We start from the raw sequence: 20665 nt of genomic DNA, 5'->3' as shown, positions 1-20665 counted from the left end.
TAATTCATGGTACACAACCACTCTTGTAAAGCACCATATAGGCATAACCAAATTGAACAAAAAGAAATTCAAAATCAAATAGAGGAATTGCTTAACAGAGGATTAATTAGACCTAGTAGTTCTCCATTTGGCGCACCTTTTTTATTAGTAAAAAAGAATAATAATACTTATTGCATGTACATTGATTATCGTGCCCTAAATAAAATTACTGTTAAGAATAGATATCCGATACCTAGGGTAGATGATCTTATGGATAAACTACAAGGTTTTTCCATATTCAGTAAGATAGATCCTAAATCTGGTTATCATCAAGTGAGATTGGATAAATCTGATATATTCAAAACTGCATTTAGAACACAATTTGGACACTATGAATTTTTAGTGATGCCTTTTGGTCTAACTAATGCACCTGCTACATTTAGTCGAATGATGAATCGCATATTCTTGAAATATCAGCATTGTGTTATAGTATTCTTTGATGATATATTGGCATTCAGTAAAAATGAGAATGAGCATTATGAACATCTATCTTTAGTTTTTAAGTTGTTGAAAGCTAATCAATTGTATGCTAATCGAGAAAAGAGTGAATTCTTTCAAACATAAATTGAATATCTAGATCATATTGTTTCATCAGAAGGTATTAAGGTTGATCCTAAAAAGATAGAAGTAATTTTAAATTGGCCCATACCCAAAAATGTGCATGAGTTACGTTCTTTTCTAGGCATTGCTAGTTTTTACAAAAAGTTTGTGCGGAATTTTTTATTACTTGCATTGCCTTTGACTAAACTTTTAAAGAAGAGTATTGTGTATAATTGGACTGATAATCAACAAAAATCTTTCGATTTATTGAAACGTGCATTAACATATGCTCCTGTATTACAACTACCTGATTTCAATAGACCATTCTTTTTAGTAGTTACTGATGCTAGCGGATTTGGAATAGGAGCTGTCCTTATGCAAGTTAATCATCCCATAGCCTATTCTAGTTGTAAATTGAAACCATCTAAACTTAAATATTCTACATATGATAAAGAATTGCTAGCTGTAGTACAAGCCTTACGTCAATGGAAACATTACTTAATGGGTTCTGAATTTATGATTAAAACAGACCAACAAAGTATTAGACATCTCCTTACCCAACCCCAAATATCTGACCGACATATTAAATGGATAGCTTTCATTCAAAGTTTTCATCCCCTTATACAATATCAACTAGGAAAAGAGAATGTTGTAGCCGACGCTTTAAGTAGAAGACCAACAATTCATAATATTTATGTCATATCATTTGATTCCCTTATCCTTATAAAAGATACTTATCATCTGGATCTTACTTTTCAATCTGATTAGAATAAATTAGTTGCAAATAATTGGATTCCTATTGATTCATTGTCTTACAATAATGGATTCATGTTTTATGAAAAGAGATTATGTGTTACAGTGCCATTTAGATCTTTTGTTTTGAATGAGATTCATTGTCCTCCATATCAAGGTCATAGAGGTATTATCTCTACTTTGCGTACATTGACTGAAGATTTTTATTGGCCATATATGGACACTGATGTATCTAACTTTGTTTGTGAATGTTTAGTTTGTCAAAGAGTTAAGAGACACCATGATAAACAGTATGGTTTACTGATGCCTTTATGTATTCCATCACAACTATGGGAACCGATTTCTATGGATTTTATTACTGGTTTACCTAACACTAAAGCTAACCATGATATGATTTGGACTGTTGTAGACAGGTTTAGCAAACAAGCATATTTCATTCCATGCAAGAAAACTTTAACTGCATCTCAAGCAGCTCAATTGTTTTTGAAAACTGTGTTTACTAATCATGGTTTACCAAAAGTTATTATTTTTTATCGTGATTCTAAATTTTGTAATAATTTTTGGATTACTTTGTTTAGTAACTTAGGAACAAAGAATGATTTTTCATCTACATTTTATCCTGAAACTAATGGTCAAACAAAAGCTACTAACAATACTATTTTAGATCTTTTACGTGCTTACAATATTTCAAAACCACATACATGGGATACACATCTACATTTACTTCAGTTTGCATATAACAATACACCGCACACAGCTATAAAGAAAGCACCATTTGAAGTTATTTATGGTTATAGATTGTCTACACCTGTTGCATCATTATCAAATAAAATTCAGACTGTTGATGATATTGCTAACATACACACTACTATTTTTTATGAAGTTAAAGATATGCTTGCCAAAGCCTTGCAATCATATACAAAACAAGCCAATAAGAAAAGATATGCCATGAATTTCAAAATTCATGATTATGTTTGGTTACAAATAGAAAAACGTAGATTACAAAGTGTAGATAAAAACCCAATTGTGAAATTAGCACCTAGATTCTATGGACCATTCAAGATCATACACAAAATCAATGACAATGCATTTAAACTAGAACTTCCACAACATTGAAAAATCCACAACACCTTTCATATTAGTTTATTACGACCCTTTAGAGGCCAATTACCTGTATAATCTATCTATGAAAACCCACCTTTGTTAGATGAAGAGACTGAAATCCTTGAGCCTAAAGCTATTATAGATACTGACTTTATGACCACTAGAACTGGCTGTAGATATTCTAGATATTTGGTCAAGTTTAAAAACCATCTTGTTGAAGAGGCCCAATGGATGCACGCTAGAGACTTAAATGATTTCCCCACTCTGTTAGCTCCACATTGAGCTAATAGCAATTGAGGACAATTGCTATCCCATCTCGGGGGTATGATGCCAGGAGGCATATTACACAGTGGATTCCGTGCCATGGTGGATTCCGTGAGGTTTTACGGTGGATTTCGTAAACTTTTATTATCGGGGATCATACACAAAGTGGATTGTTTGTATGAGAAGTTGATGGGGACGTCTATCCTTTTCATGCGTCTTGTTAATTTAGTATGTACATGGGTGATTCCATAGCGGGTGATTCCACAAAATACATATTTAAATTAATAAACGTTTATGAGTTTAGAGTGCGCACTCGTAATAAATTAAGGTTAGGATTGATTTCTAACCAATTTATTTTTGTAGTTGAAGACTGCTAGGTATTCACTTTTGTCGGTTTAATTGTATTATGTTTCTAAGAATTGTGAATGCTTCAGTTGATGTGTAGAGCAAGCAGCGGTGGCATTAGAAAGCATTGGAGGATAGCGTGTATTCAAATTATCATCAATTTTTTATGGGCGTGGCGCTCATATTTTGTCGCGCTTATTTATTAAAGCGCTTGATATTTATTTATTATTTTTATATTGGACATTGTATTTGGACATTGTATTAAAGCGCAAAATTTAAATATTTGTATTGGACATTGTATTTGGGTACCGCCTGACTTCTTGGGTGCCCAATAGCTTTAATTCTTTAGTGGCACAAAAGCAAACACAAAAGCTAAAGCGTGCTATTTTGTAAATTGGGCTATTATTTGAGCTTAAAGATGAATAATATATAAAATACATCTTTTCTAGAGTGCTCACACTAGGCATGGCGGGAGATTGCACCCAATTGGACTCTTGTTCATGTCGTGCAAGCTTTCTTCATTGGTTTTTGTGTAAAAAGTAGAGTTCTTTTGCTCTTGGGGACCTTCTGATGCTCACTACGCGCGCATACGGTGCACAATCTGTGCACCAGTGGTATCAGAGCGAAGCTGAGATCGAGAGCTTCCAATTGCTCACCATCTTGCACGAAGGTGGAGCTCCTGGAATGATCGAGCTCTACAGTCAGTTTCGTGGCGAACGTTCGATATCAGCAACAGTCAAGAACCCCCTTCTGTACCCTCTGATCGCGAAGGACCTCTCTCGATAGGCGAAGGACCGGCGGTAAAGCTTCTACATCAAGTTGTTCTGTTTGAGAAGTTACAGAGAAGAAAGAAGAGAAATTTATAAACATTAAAGTTTTAAGCTTAAGGCTTAAGCTTTAAAAGCTTAAAGCCTTTCAAATCGTCAATTTGCTGCCACAGTATGCCGTCCTCAGAATCAACGGCGTGAAAAACGCCCCCCTTAAAAAAACGAAATGGCGACAGAACTTAAGCTTCATAAAGCTTAAGTCCCTTTTAAAAATGAAATTGCAAGCTCAATTGGCCAATCTGCAACCATCTATCACCTACCAAGATGGATCGCAACCTGAAAATCTTATACGACGTACCATCGATGCAACACTTAAAGCCCAATCCATTCGCAAAGAAACAAAGATAAGTAAAAGAAACTTCAAATTTCGTACTTTCAATGGATCAATTGATGAAAAGACTGTACTTGCTTTTATCAGTCAATTTGATGATTACTTCCATGAATAAACATATGCTGAGAAAGACAAAATTAAATGTGTCACTAACCATTTAGTTCACTGAGCATCCTTATGGTGGACTGTGGTTCGCAAGAGCGTTGATTTTCCCACTACATGGGAGACTTTCCAAAAGAAATTTTTGCAGAATTTCCTTCCTCCCCAATTTTACGAAAAAGCCATCAAGAAATGGGATCTTCTACAATAAAGAGATCGCGAACCTATTTCACAATACACTAAATGTTTCTGGAATGCCTTATTGCAACTACGTATGCTCGAAGATGTACCTCAATCAACTCATAAACACAAGTTTATGTCTGGCCTACTTGGACATTTCTATGCGAAGTCAATATGTTCAAGCCAACAACCCTTGAAGATGCAATTTCCCTGGCCCATGACACTGAAGACTAAATTCGCGGACGAGACAAGCGACCACAACAATTTCCAACTAATGGTAACTTTGGTTCCAAACAATTCAATTCAAATTTTCGAAGATTCAATCAAAGTCGTTTTCTTCCATCTTCATTCTGTAAATCTTGGACACGACCACCTGCCTTGCCATCAAACACAAATCCAAACCCTAAGCCATCCCCACAGTCAAATCCCAATATTCCTAAACTTCCTGCCATTACCAATAATGTATCCAAAGCAAAACCCACAGTTTGTTACAAATGCCATTAACTTGGACATCTAACAGCCAATTGTCAATCCAAAAAGCCATCCGTCCATATCAACTATCTGGGAGCAATAGAAGATGAAGAACGTGAGGAAATGCCGGACTTTACGGAAGACGATGACGACATTGGTACTACTTCGGATACTTTGCCAGGTATGCCAACTCCCCATTCCTTATTAACAATGAAATGTTTTGTGCATGGTAAAGGAAAGACTATTTTACATGATGATGGGAGCACACATGACTTTATTTCTGCAAACTTAGTCAAAGAATTGAATTTACAAACTGTTTCTACACATTATCGCATCAAGGCTGCATTCCTAGGAACGAGATATAATGGAACACAAGAGGTGCATAATTTAAAATTAAAATTGGTGATTATACTGAATGAAGAAATTTCCTAGTTGTACCTTTGCAGTCTAGTGACATTATCTTAGAAATGCCTTGGCATCATCAATACAATCCTGATATAGATTATTCTACGCATTCAATTAGAATTTCTTTTCAAGGAAAATAAATCACACTGCATGGTATGCATGCTTCCAATAATTTTCCACTGCTTACTCATACTTAGGCTAAACGTGCATTACGTAAAAGTAGCAAATTCTATTTAATATGGGTGAATGAAATTCAAGCTAAAGAAAAACATATGCATTCTAGGCATACAAAATTTCTTGCCCAATTCCAAGATTCCTTTGCTACTGATTTACCACCTGGATTACCACCTTCACGTCCTGAAGATCATAAGATAGATTTAATTCCTAGAACACAACCACCATGTAAAGCACCATATGGACATAACCAAATTGAACAAAAAGAAATTCAAAACCAAATAGAAGAATTGCTTAACAAAGGATTAATTAGACCTAGTAGTTCTCCATTTGGTGCACCTGTCTTATTAGTGAAGAAGAAAAATAATACTTATCGCATGTGCATTGATTATCGTGCCCTAAATAAAATTACTGTTAAGAATAGATACCCGATTCCTAGGTTAGATGATTGTATGGATAAGTTACAATGATCTGCCATATTCAGTAAGATAGATCTTAAATCTGGATATCATCAAGTAAGATTGAACAAATCTGATATATTCAAAACTGCATTTAGAACACACTTTGGACACTATGAATTTTTGGTTATGCCTTTCGGTTTAACTAATGCACCAGCCACATTTAGTTCTATGATGAATCGTATATTTTTGAAACATCAGCATTGTATCATAGTTTTCTTTGATGAGATATTAGTATTCAGTAAAAATGAGAATGAGCATTATGAAAATTTATCTTTAGTTTTTAACTTGTTAAAAGACAATCAATTATATGCTAATCCAAAAAAGAGTGAATTCTTTTAAACAAAAATTGAATATCTAGGACATATTATTTCATCAGAAGGTATTAAAGTTGACCCTAAAAAGATAGAAGCAATTTTAAATTAGTCTATACCCAAAAATATGCATGAATTACATTCATTTCTAGGTCTTGCTAGCTTTTACAGAAAATTTGTGAGGAATTTCTCATTACTTGCATTACCTTTGACAAAACTCTTGAAGGATATTGTGTATAACTGGTCTGACAATCAACAAAAATCCTTTGATTTGTTGAAACATGCTTTAACTCATGCTCCTGTATTACAATTACCTGACTTCAATAGACCATTCTTCTTAGTAGTTACTAACGCTAGTGGATGTAGAATAGGAGCAGTCCTTATGCAAGATTCTCATCCCATAGCCTACTCTAGCTATAAACTCAAACCATCTAAACTTAAATATTCTACCTATGACAAAGAATTGTTAGCCGTAGTACAAGCCTTACGTCAATGGAAACATTATTTAATGGGATCTGAATTTATGATCAAAACTGACCAACAAAGCATTAGACATCTCCTTAGTCAACCACAAATATCTGACCGACACATTAAATGGGCCGCTTTTATTCAAAGTTTTCATCCCATTATACAATATCAACCTGGAAAAGAGAATGTTGTTGCTGATGCTTTGAGTAGAAGACCGACAATTCAAAATATTTCTGTGATATCATTTGATTCCCTTATTCCTATGAAAGATACTTATTGGATTACTTTGTTTGCTAACTTAGGAACAAAGATTGATTTTTCATCTGCATTTCATCCTGAAACAAATGGTCAAATAGAAGCTACTAATAGTACTATTTTAGATCTTTTGCGTGCTTACACTATTTCAAAACCACATACATGGGATACATATCTACATTTACTTCAGTTTGCATATAATAACACACCACATATAGCTACAAAGAAAGGACCCTTTGAAATTATTTATGGATATCGATTGCCTATACCTGTTGCATCATTATCAAACAAAATTCAAACTGCTTATGATATTACTAACATGCATGCTACTATTTTTAATGAAGTTAAAGATATGATTTCCAAAGCCCAACAATCATACACAGAACAAGCAAACAAGAAAAGACAGGCTATAAATTTTAAAGTTGATGATTATGTTTGGTTACGAATTGAAAAACAAAGATTACAAAGTGTAGATAAACACCCCGTTGTCAAATTAGCACCTAGATTTTATGGACCATTCAAGAACATACACAAAATCAATGACAATGCATTTAAACTAGAATTACCACAACATTGGAAAATCCACAACACCTTTCATATTAGTTTATTATGACCTTTTAGAGGCCAACTACCTGTACACCCTGTCTATGAAACCCCTCCTTTGCTAGATGATAAAACTGAAATCCTTGAGCCTGAAACTATTATAGATACTGACTTTATGACCATTAGAACTGGCCGTAGATATTCTAGATATTTGGTCAAGTTTAAAAATCATCCTATTGAAGAGGCCCAATGGATGCACGCTAGAGATCTAAGTGCTTTCCCCACACTGTTAGCTCCACATTGAGCTAATAGCAATTGAGGACAATTGCTATCCCACCCCGGGGGTATGATGCCAGGAGGCATATTCCATGGTGGCTTCCCTGACCATGGTGGATTCCGTGAGGTTTTGCAGTGGATTCCGTAAAATTTTATTACCGAACTCATACACAAGGTGGATTCCTTGTGCGAAAAGTCGATGGGGACGCGTATCCTTTTCGGGCATCTTGTTAATTTAATATGTAAGCGGGTGATTCCATAGTGGGTGATTCCATAAAATACATATTTAAATTAATAAACGTTTATGAGTTTAGAGTGCGCACTCGTAATAAATTAAGGTTAGGATTGATTTCTAACCAATTTATTTTTGTGGTTCAAGACTGCTAGGTATTCACACGGTGGCATTGGAAAGCATTGGAGGATAGCGTGTATTCAAATTATCATCAACTTTTTATGGGTGCATATCTTAGGCATGGCGCTCATATTTTGTCGCGCTTATTTATTAAAGCGCTTGATATTTATTTAGTATTTTTTTATGTGCATGGGTGCATGATTTAAATATTTGTATTAGACATTGTATTTGGATACCGCATGACTTCTTGGGCGCCCAATAGCTTTAATTCTTTAGTGGTACAAAAGCAAATACAAAAGCTAAAGCGTGCAAAAAGTAGAGTTTTTTTGTTCTTGGGGACATTCTGACGCTCACTACGTGCGCATACGTCGTGCGATTTGTGCACCAGTGGTATCAGAGCGAAGCTGAGATCGAGAGCTTCCAATCGCTTACCATCTTGCGCGAAGGCGGAGCTCCTGGAATGATCAAGCTCTACAGTCAAGTATCGTGGCGAACGGTCCATATCAGCATGTTCCTGGCAGTCAAGAACCCCCTTTTGTACCCTTTGATCGCGAAGGACCTCTCTCGATAGGCGAAGGACCGGCGGTAAAGCTTCTACATCAAGTCGTTTTGTTTGAGAAGTTACAGAGAAGAAAGAAAAGAAGTTTATAAACATTAAAGTTTTAAGCTTAAGGCTTAAGCTTTAAAAGCTTAAAGCCTTTCAAATCGTCGATTTGCTGCCGCAATATGCTGTCCTCAGAATCAATGGCGCCGTGAAAAATGCCCCCCTCAAAAAAACAAAACGGCGACACAACTTAAGCTTCATAAAGCTTAAGTCCATTAAGCTAAAAAAGCTTAATCACCTAAATCACACTTAGCTTTCAACTTACTCAGCCAACATAACTTACCTTCTTAGCGGTCGTTCACAGTGGTTGTAAGTTGAATCGGTTTTGGAGTTTCGAGAAGTCCCTATTCACACTTGCAATCTTGCTGAACCAGTTTCAACAAAAAAAACAGAAGTTCACACGTAGACTATACGCAACACTATTTTCTTAGAAGACAGTTGTGACAACGAGTTCCGCAATCGTAAAAGAGAAAGACCACAAAAGCCAAACTAAAATATATATATATACAAGCCTTGTAAATCTGCCTTTCAGCTACGCTCATCCCGCTAACAAGGTTTCGAGTGTGTGAGGTCTTTTGGAATTTTGCACGATGACTGAACAAAACATGGATGATCTTATGGTGGTTGAAGGTGTTCTACCCGAACCAACAATGGAGTAAAAGTTGGATTTGATTATCATGCAACTACAAGAGGAACAAAGAGCCCGACAAGCTTTGCAAGCTCAATGGAGCAAATGTTGGATTTGATTATGATGCAGCTACAAGAGGAACGAAGAGTGCGACAAGCTTTGTAAGCTCAATTGGCCAATCTGCAACAATCTACCACCAACCAAGACGGATCACAACATGGACGATCTTATATAACGTACCATCCATGCAACACTTGAAGTCCAATCCATTCACAAAGAAACAAAGATAAGTAAAAGAAACTTTAAATTTCGTACTTTCAATGGATCACGCGATGGAAAGACTGTACTTGCTTTTATCAGTCAATTTGATGATTACTTCCATGAAGAAACATATGCTGAGAAAGACAAAATTAAATGTGTCACTAACCATTTAGTTGACCGAGCATCCTTATGGTGGATTGTGGTCCGCAAGAGCATTGATTGTCCCACTACATGGGAGACTTTTCAAAAGAAGTTTTTGCAGAATTTCCTTCCTCCTCAATTCCACGAAAAAGCCATCAAGAAATGGGATCTTCTACAACAAAGGGATCGCAAACCTATTTCACAATACACTAAACGTTTCTGAAATGCCCTATTGCAACTACGTATGCTCGAAGATGTACCTGGATCAACTCATAAACGCAAGTTTATGTCTGGCCCACTTGGACATTTCTATGCGGGAGTCAATATGTTCAAGCCAACAACCCTTGAAGATGCAATTTCCTTGGCCCATGACACTGAAGACTAAATTCACGGACGAGACAAGCGACCACAACAATTTCCAACTAATGGTAACTTTGGTTCCATAGAATTCAATTCAAATTTTCGAATATTCAATCAAAGTCGTTTTGTTCCATCTTCATTCCGTAAATCTTGGACACGACCACCTGCCTTGCTATCAAGTAAAAATCCAAACCCTAAGCCATCCCCACAATCAAATCCCAATATTTTTAAACTTCCTGCCATTACCAATAATGTATCCAAAGCAAAACCCATAGTTTGTTACAAATTCCATCAACCTGGACATCTAGCAGCCAATTGCCAATCCAAAAAGCCATCCGTCCATATCAACTATCTGGGAGCAATAGAATATGAAGAATGTGAGGAAATGTCGGACTTTACGGAAGACGATGACGACATTGGTACTACTTTGGATACTTTGCCAGGTATGCCAACTCCCCATTCCTTATTAACAATGAAATGTTTTGTGTATGGTAAAGAAAAGAATATTTTACATGATGATGGGAGTACACATGACTTAATTTCTGCAAAATTAGTCAAAGAATAGAATTTACAAACTGTTTCTACACATTATCGCATCAAGGCTACATTCCTAAGAATGAGATATAATGGAACACAAGAGGTGCATAATTTAGAAATTAAAATTGGTGATTATACTGAACGAAGAAATTCCCTAGTTGTACTCTGTAGTCTAGTGACTTTATCTTAGGAATGCCTTGGCGTCATCAATACAATCCTGATATAGATTATTCTACGCATTCAATTAAAATTTCTTTTCAAGGAAAACAAATCACACTGCATGGTACACACGCTTCCAATAATTTTCCATTGCTTACTCATACTTAGGCTAAACGTGCATTACGTAAAAGTAGCAAATCCTATTTAATATGGGTGAATGAAATTCAAGCTAAAGAAAAATAGATGCATCCTAGGCATACACAATTTCTTGCCCAATTTCAAGATTGTTTTGCTACTAATTTACCACCTGGATTACCACCTTCACATCCTGAAGATCATAAGATAGATTTAATTCTTGGAACACAACCACCATGTAAAGCACCATATAGACATAACCAAATTGAACAAAAAGAAATTCAAAACCAAATAGAAGAATTGCTTAACAGAGGATTAATTAGACCTATTAGTTCTCCATTTGGTGCACCTGTCTTATTAGTGAAGAAGAAAAATAATACTTATCGCATATGCATTGATTATCGTGCCCTAAATAAAATTACTGTTAAGAATAGATACTCAATTCCTAGGGTAGATGATCTTATGGCTAAGTTACAAGGATCTGTCATATTCAGTAAGATAGATCTTAAATCTGGATATCATCAAGTAAGATTGGACAAATCTGATATATTCAAAACTGCATTTAGAACACAATTTGGACACTATGAATTTTTGGTTATGCCTTTCGGTTTAACTAATGCACCAGCCACATTTAGTCATATGATGAATCATATATTTTTGAAACATCAACATTGTGTCATAGTTTTCTTTGATGACATATTAGTATTCAATAAAAATAAGAATGAGCATTATGAACATTTGTCTTTAGTTTTTAAGTTGTTTAAAGACAATCAATTATCACTACAAGATATAGGCCTTATACTGACGTTTAAAGCGACGAAAATGCAAACAACAAAATTTGCCCCCGTCGTCGCAAAAAGCATCGTTATTGGCGTCGCCATAGAACAGTTAGTATTGGCGTCGCTATTGGCATCGCTATTAGCGTCGTTATACACGTCGCAAAGCGACGGTTTGCAACGTGCATAACGACGCTAATAGCGACGCGAGCAATAAAATTTGCGATGCTAATAGCGACGGTAACAGGGAAAAAAAATTTGTGGCAGGGCCGCAAGCTGCTCTGCCACATATAGCACTGTGTGCTTTATGAGAGCCATACAAAATATTTTCTGCACTACTGTGTACTATGCACTTGCAAACAAAAAAACAATGTATACTGAAATCATAAAATTGATACATGAAATAAATACATGATTGCATAAAAAGCGATTGGTACAATCATGACAAGATATCACTAATACATAGAAAATATCTACATAGATCAGGCGACTCAAAAATAAAGGTGTGTGAGCTCTAGGGATCCAAGGGCGAGCTACGCATCCTCGTCCCCCGAAAGCTCGTCCCGCTACAAAGGAGTATCCAACGGGCTCTGTAGAAAAAGAAACAACACATTAGTCCACCATACAATAATGCATTCAAATATCTCATGGCAACTACGGACATGAAATGTGAGTGACTTACAAGGTCGCCGCGTCTATACAATCGGCTGATCAATGCCCTGAGACCGTGCCTCTCTACATATCGAGTCTCAAAGCTAGTCGGATCACGATTTGTAATGGAGTCTCATTTTCTCTCCCTCTCTCAATATATATACACAAATTATAAAATAAAAAGGGAGAGGGAGAGAGAGAATGCACTCTCCCTACCTCTCTCTCTCCCTCTCTTTCTCTTTCTCTCCCTCTCTCATTTCCTCCCCCTCCCTCTCCCTCTCTTTCTCTTTCTCTTTCTCCTTCTCTCCCCCTCTCTTTCTCTTTCTCTTCCTGGTGCGCAGATCGGTCGCAGTATGCTTACGTAGTGAATCCCGGAAGGTCCCCAAGAACAATGAACTCTACCTTTTTGCACAAAAAACAATGTAAAAGCATGAACGACAAGAAGCAAGAGACCAATCGGGTTCAATCTCCCCCCATGCCTTGTGTGAGCGCTTCACAAAGCATGTATTTTATGTATATTTCCATCTTCATGCTCAATAATAGCCCAATTTACAAAAATATGACAAGCTTTTAGCTTTTGAGTTTGCTTTCTACAAAAATAGGAAATAAAGCTAATGGACGGTGCCCATGGAGTCTGACACGCCCAATCTCAATGTCCAAATAGAAATAACATATCCGTGCGCATAGGCGCATACAAAATAATAATCAATAATCGATGTCTCAATAGACATAACAAAATATAGGGGTGGCGCCTATCAAAATATAATCCAAAGGTCGAATACTCGCTAGACTCCAATGCTTTCCTCCGCCACTGCTGCTATCTCTACACATCAACTGAAGCATTCACAATCGTTAGTATAATAATACAATTAAACCGACAAAAGTGAATACCTAGCAGTCTTCAGCTACATAAATAAATCAACTGGTTAGAAATAAATCCTAACCTTAATTTATTACGAGTGCGCACTCTAAGCTCATAAACGTTTATTAATTTAATATGCATTTTGCGAAATCACCCGCTATGGAATCACCCATGTACACACTAAATTAATGAAACGCCCGAAAAGGACAGGCGTCCCCATCAACTTCTCGCACAAAGAATCCTCTTTGTGTATGAGCCTCGGTCATCTAAGTTTACGGAATCCACCGTAAAACCTCACGGAATCCACCGTGGAATATGCCTCCTAGCATCATACCCCCGGGGTGGGATAGCAATTGACCTCAATTGCTATTAGCTCAATGTGGAGCTAACAGAGTGGGGAAAGCATTTAAGTCTCTAGCGTGCATCCATTGTGCTTCCTCTACAGGATGGTTCTTAAATTTTACTAGATATCTAGAATACCTTCGGCCAGTTCTAGTGGTCATGTAGTCAGTGTCGATGATGGCTTCTGGTTCAAGTATTTCAGTCTCTTCCTCTAATAAAGGTGGGTTTTCATAAACAGGGTGGATAGGTAATTGGCCTCTAAATGGTCTCAATAAACTAATGTGAAATGTATTGTGAATTTTCCAATGAGATGGTAATTCTAACTTGAATGCATTATCATTAATCTTATGAATGATTCTAAATGGTCTATAAAATCTAGGAGCTAATTTGACAACTGGATGTCTATCTACACTTTGCAGTCTACATTTTTTCTATTCTAAGCCAAACATAATCATCAACTTTGAAATTCACGGCTTGTCTTTTCTTGTTGGCTTGTTTGGTATATGATTGTTGGGCTTTCGCAATCATATCCTTAACCTCATCAAAAATATTGTTATGCATACTAGCAATATCATCAGCACTCTGAATTCTATTAGACAAAGATGCAACATGTGTAGATAATCTATATCCATAAATGACTTCAAAAGGTGCTTTCTTTGTAGATGTGTGCAGTGTATTGTTGTATGCAAATTGTAATAAATGCAAATGAGTGTCCCATGTCTGAGGTTTAGAGATAGTATATGCACGTAAAAGATCTAGAATGGTGCTGTTTGTGGCTTCTGTTTGTCCATTTGTTTTTGGATGAAATGCAGATGAGAAATCAATCTTTGTGCCTAGATTTGCAAACAGTGTAATCCAAAAATTGTTACAAAATCTAGAATCATGATCTGAAATAATCACTTTTGGCAATCCATGGTTAGTAAAAACAGTTTTCAAAAATAACTGTGCTGCTTGTGATGCTGTTAAAGTTTTCTTACATGGAATGAAATATGCTTGCTTACTAAATCTATCTACAATTGTCCAAATCATGTCATGGTTAGATTTAGTATTTGGTAAACCAGTAATGAAATCCATAGAAATATGTTCCCAAGGTTTAGATGGAATAGACAAAGGCATTAGTAATCCATATTGTTTACCATGATGTCTCTTTATTCTTTTACAAATCAAACATTCAGAAACGAAATTAGATACATCTGCATCCATATGCAGCCAATAAAAATCTTCAGTTAACATGCGTAATGTAGAGATGATACCTCTATGACCTTGATATGGGGGACAATGAATTTCATTCAAAACAAAAGATCGGAATGTAATAGTAACACACAGTATCTTTTCAAAAAACATAAATCCATCATTATATGACAATGAATCAACAGGAATGAAATTATTTTGAACTAATTTTTGCCAATCAGAATGAAAAGTAATATCCTGGTGATATGTATCTTTCATGGCAATCAAAGTATCAAAAGATATGACAGAAATATTATGAATTGCAGGTCTTCTACTCAATGCATCAGCAACTACATTTTCTTTTCCAGGTTGGTATTGAATGATAGGATGAAAACTTTGAATGAAGGAAGCCCATTTGATATGACGGTCAGAAATTTGGGGTTGGCTAAGTAAATGTCTAATGCTTTGCTGGTCGGTCTTTATCATGAATTCTGAACCCATTAAATAGTGTTTCCACTGTCTTAATGCTTGTACTACTGCTAATAGTTCTTTGTCATAAGTGGAATATTTCAGCTCAGAGGGTTTCAGCTTAGAACTAGAATATGCTATTGGATGATTGTCTTGCATTAGTACGGCTCCTATTCTTGATCCGCTAGCATCGGTCACAATTAGAAAGAATGGTCTATTAAAGTCAGGCAATTGTAGAACAGGGGCATTGGTTAATGCACGTTTCAGTAAGTCAAAGGATTTCTGCTGAGTTTCAGTCCATTGATAAACAATTCCTTTCTTAAGAAGTTTGGTTAATGGTAAAGCAAGTAATGAAAAATTACATACAAACTTCCTACAGAAACTAGCAAGACCAAGGAATGAGCGTAACTCATGCACGTTTTTAGGAACAGGCCAATGCAATATTGCATCAATTTTCTTAGGATCAACTTTAATTCCTTCTTTTGATACAATATGACCTAAATACTCAATTTCTGTCTTAAAAAATTCACTCTTTTCAGGATTTGCAAACAATTGATTTTCTTTCAGTAATTGAAAAATTAATGATAAATGCTCATAATACTCTTTTTCACTTTGACTAAACACCAAAATATCATCAAAGAAAACAATCACACAATACTGATATTTCAAAAAGATACGGTTCATCATTCTACTGAAGGTGGCAGGTGCATTAGTCAATCCGAATGGCATGACTAAGAATTCGTAATGGCCAAATTGTGTTCTGAATGCAGTCTTAAATATGTCAGATTTATCTAGCCTCACCTGATGATATCCAGACTTAAGGTCAATTTTACTAAATATAGAAGATCCTTGCAGTTTGTCCATAAGGTCATCAACTCTAGGTATAGGATACCTATTCTTTACAGTGATCTTATTTAAAGCTCGGTAGTCAATACACATACGATAAGTATTATTCTTTTTCTTGACTAAAAGTACAGGTGCACCGAATGGAGAACTGCTAGGTCGAATTAAACCTCTATTTAGTAATTCTTCAACTTGACTCTGGATTTCTTTTTGCTCTATTTGATTGTGCCTATATGGTGCTTTGCAAGGTGGTTGTGTGCCAGGGATTAAATCAATCTTATGGTCTTTTGGACGTGAAGGTGGTAAACCTGGTGGTAGGTCTTCTGCAAAACAGTCCTTAAAATATGCAAGAAATTCCTTATGCCTAGGGTGCATATGATTTTCCTTTGCGTGCAATTCATTCATCCAAATGAGATATGATTTAGTACTCTTGCGTAATGCACGTTTTGCTTGAGTATGCGAAAGCAGTGGAAAAATATTAGATGCATGTATACCATATAATGTAATAGATTTTCCTTGAAAATTAATATTCATTGTGTGTGTGGAATAATCTATATTTGGATTATGCTGGTGTCTCCAAGGCATTCCTAAAATAATGTCGCTTGACTGTAATGGGACAACTAAGAAATTTCTTCTTTCAATGTATGAACCAATTTGAATCTCTAAATCTTGAACTTCTTGTGTGCCATTGTACCTAGTGCTTAAAAATGCAGCTTTTATGCGATAATGCGTAGGTACAGTCTGTAATTTCAATTCCTTTACCAATTTTGCTGAAATAAAGTCATGAGTACTACCGTCATCATGCAAAATAGTTCTTTCCTTTCCATGCACCAAACATTTCATAGTCAATAATGAATGTGGAGTAGGCATACCTGGTAAAGTGTCGGAAGTAGTAGTAGTATCGTCCTCATCTTCAGTGAAATCAGGCATATCCTCATGCTCGTCTTCGTCCATGGCTCCAAGATAGTTGATATGTGCTGGTGGCTTCTTTGAATGACAATTTGCTGCGAGATGCCCAGGCTAGTGACACTTATAGCATACTATTGGCTTGGCTTTGGTTACATTATTTGCAATGGCTGGAAGTCTGGGTACGTTTGGATTTGCTTGTGGAATAGGCTTAGGATTTGGATTGACATTGGATGGTAATGCAGGTGGTTTAGCCCAATTCTTGCGGAAAGATGGTGATGAGAAACGACCTGGATTAAACCTTCTAAAATTGGAATTGAATTGTTTAGATCCATAATTATCATTGGCTTGGAATTGCTGTGGTCATCTGTCTCTTCCGCGTAACTTATCTTTAGTGTCGTGAGCTAGGGAGATGGCGTCTTCAAGAGTAGTAGGCTTGAACATGTTCACTTCAGCGTAGTAATGTCCAAGAAGTCCAAACATATACTTCCGCTTATGTGTCATCTCTGGTACGTCTTCAACCATGCGTAGCTGTAGGAGTGCATTCCAAAAACGCTCTGTATACTGAGGTATAGGCTCACGATCCCGTTGTTGAAGTAGATCCCATTGCTTGATAGCCTTCTCATGAAATTGAGGTGGAAGAAAATTCTACATGAACTTCTTCTTGAAATCTTCCCAAGTAGCAGGACATTCTATGCTCTTATGTACTACAGTCCACCAAAGTGATGCTCTGTCTACCAAGTGATTAGTAACACACTTGATTTTGTCTTTTTTTGGATAAGTTTCCTCATGGAAATAGTCATCAAACTGGCTAATGAAAGATAAAACAGTCTTTCCTTCTCGTATGCCATTGAAAGTGCGAAATTTGAAACTTCGTTTACTTATCTTTGATTCCTTGCGAATGGTTTGTGCTTCAAGAGTGGCGTCAATGGTACGTCGAATCAAATCTTCAGCTTGAGGTTCTTCTTTGTCGGTAGACGCTCTTTGTAATTTTGTCAATTGCGCTTGCAAGGCTTGCCTAGCCCTTCATTCTTCTTCTAATTGCAGCATGATTAGGTCCAGCTTTTGTTCCATGGTAGGCTCAGGTAAGTGGCCTTCAGCCATAGGATCATCCATATGTGGGGTCGTCATCTTGTAAAACTCAATAAACCTTTCCCACTCAAAATCAGATTAGCGGGATGAGCGTAGCTCAAATTCGGGGTTACAAGGCTATGTATTTTTGGGTATTTCTTTCTCAATTTTTAGAAAATCTGCAATATTTCCTTCTTTGTTTGCTGAAAATATTTCAGTGAACCTGTAGATAGGTAGAAAACTTTGCCACGAACAACTTTCCAGTTCAGAGTTTTTGCGCAGGAACAAGCCTTCTAGGAGTTTTGAGCACTAGTCAGTTCTGACTCCAGTTTTGAGCACTAGGCAGAGTTGCAGACTTGCAGAACTTAGGCCGACTTGATGAACTTGCAGGACTTGATTCCAGTCGACTTGCAGAACTTGACTTCTGGTGCGCAGGACCCGGAGTTTGGTGACTTTCTTGCCCTGTGTGACTTGCAGAAACCTTGCTTTGACTTAAGAGATTAAGCTTGAAAAGCTTAATGAGGCCGTCGACTGATTTCGTGGGGGGGGGGGGGGGGCGTTTTTTCTGCCACGCGGAAAAATCGGACCTCCTCTGAGATGAAACGATTTGTTTTTTTGAAGTTTAAGCTTCTTTTCCAAGCTTCTAAACTCTTAAGTTCAACTTTGAAAAAAGGGAGATATGGATTTTCTCACTGTATAACCACGACTTGATGAAGGAGATGAATGCGTGGTCCTCCGCCTACACAGCCTGGTCCTTCGCGATCTGACAGTAGAAACAGGGGTTCTTGATTGCCAAAAGTCTGCCTGTATTGACGGTTCGCAACGAGATTGACTGTAGAGCCCGATCGTTCCTGGAGCTCCGCCTTCGCTCGAGATGGGTAGCGATTGGAAGCTCTTGATCTCAGTTCCGCTCTGATACCATTGGTGCGCAGATCGGTCGCAGTATGCTCACGTAGTGAATCCCGGAAGGTCCCCAAGAACAATGAACTCTACCTTTTTGCACAAAAAACAATGTAAAAGCATGAACGACAAGAAGCAAGAGACCAATCGGGTTCAATCTCCCCCCATGCCTTGTGTGAGTGCTTCACAAAGCATGTATTTTATGTATATTTCCATCTTCATGCTCAATAATAGCCCAATTTACAAAAATATGACAAGCTTTTAGCTTTTGAGTTTGCTTTCTACAAAAATAGGAAATAAAGCTAATGGACGGTGCCCATGGAGTCTGACACGCCCAATCTCAATGTCCAAATAGAAATAACATATCCATGCGCATAGGCGCATACAAAATAATAATCAATAATCGATGTCTCAATAGACATAACAAAATATAGGCGTGGCGCCTATCAAAATATAATCCAAAGGTCGAATACTCGCTAGACTCCAATGCTTTCCTCCGCCACTGCTGCTATCTCTACACATCAACTGAAGCATGCACAATCGTTAGTATAATAATACAATTAAACCGACAAAAGTGAATACCTAGCAGTCTTCAGCTACATAAATAAATCAACTGGTTAGAAATAAATCCTAACCTTAATTTATTACGAGTGCGCACTCTAAACTCATAAACGTTTATTAATTTAATATGCATTTTGCGGAATCACCCGCTATGGAATCACCCATGTACACACTAAATTAATGAAACGCCCGAAAAGGACAGGCGTCCCCATCTAAGTTTACGGAATCCACCGTAAAACCTCACAGAATCCACCATGGAATATGCCTCCTGGCATCACTTCCTCCCTCTACCTCTCCCTCTCTTTCTCTCTCATTTCCTCTCCTAAACAAGCAAAAGAGAAAGAGAATTAAACCCTAAACAAGCAAAAGAAGGAGAGAATAGACTCATCAATGAGATATGGCGAGGTTTGGCGGCTCCTCTTCGCGATGAAGGCTCCTCCTCTCCTTTGCAAATGACGGCAGCAGCGGCGACGGTGGCGGCAAGCCTTCTTCCTCTCCCTCTCTCACGATGGTCTCTCTTTGTCTCGCTCTCACTCTCAAAATAGTAGACGAAAAAACGTGAAATAAACCTGCGCTCGGTTTTGGCTTGTTTTTTTCCCTATGGGGTGTTGCTATTTGCATCGCATTTGCGATGCAAATAGCGACGCAAATAGCGACGCCACGACCTGCGTCACTACCCGTCGTCGCTTTAGGCTTAAAGGACATATTATTTTATCAAAAGGTATTAAAGTTGACCCTAAAAAGATAGAAGCAATTTTAAATTGGCCCATACCCAAAAATGTGCATGAATTACGTTCTTTTCTAGGTCTTGCTAGCTTTTACAAAAAAATTGTGAGGAATTTCTCATTACTTGCATTACCTTTGACAAAACTCTTAAAGAAGGATATTGTGTATAACTGGTCTGACAATCAACAAAAATCATTTGATTTGCTGAAACATGCTTTAACTCATACTCTTGTATTACAATTACCTGACTTCAATAGACCATTCTTCTTAGTAGTTACTGACGCTAGTGGATGTAGAATAGGAGCAGTCCTTATGCAAGATTCTCATCCCATAGCCTACTCTAGCTGTAAACTCAAACCATCTAAA

Source organism: Lygodium microphyllum, chromosome 13 (genome assembly GCF_053477565.2).
Source record: "Lygodium microphyllum isolate KBCC chromosome 13, Lygodium_microphyllum_v1.1.10, whole genome shotgun sequence".
In the NCBI taxonomy this organism is placed as follows: domain Eukaryota; kingdom Viridiplantae; phylum Streptophyta; class Polypodiopsida; order Schizaeales; family Lygodiaceae; genus Lygodium; species Lygodium microphyllum.
This window is presented reverse-complemented; position numbering follows the sequence as displayed.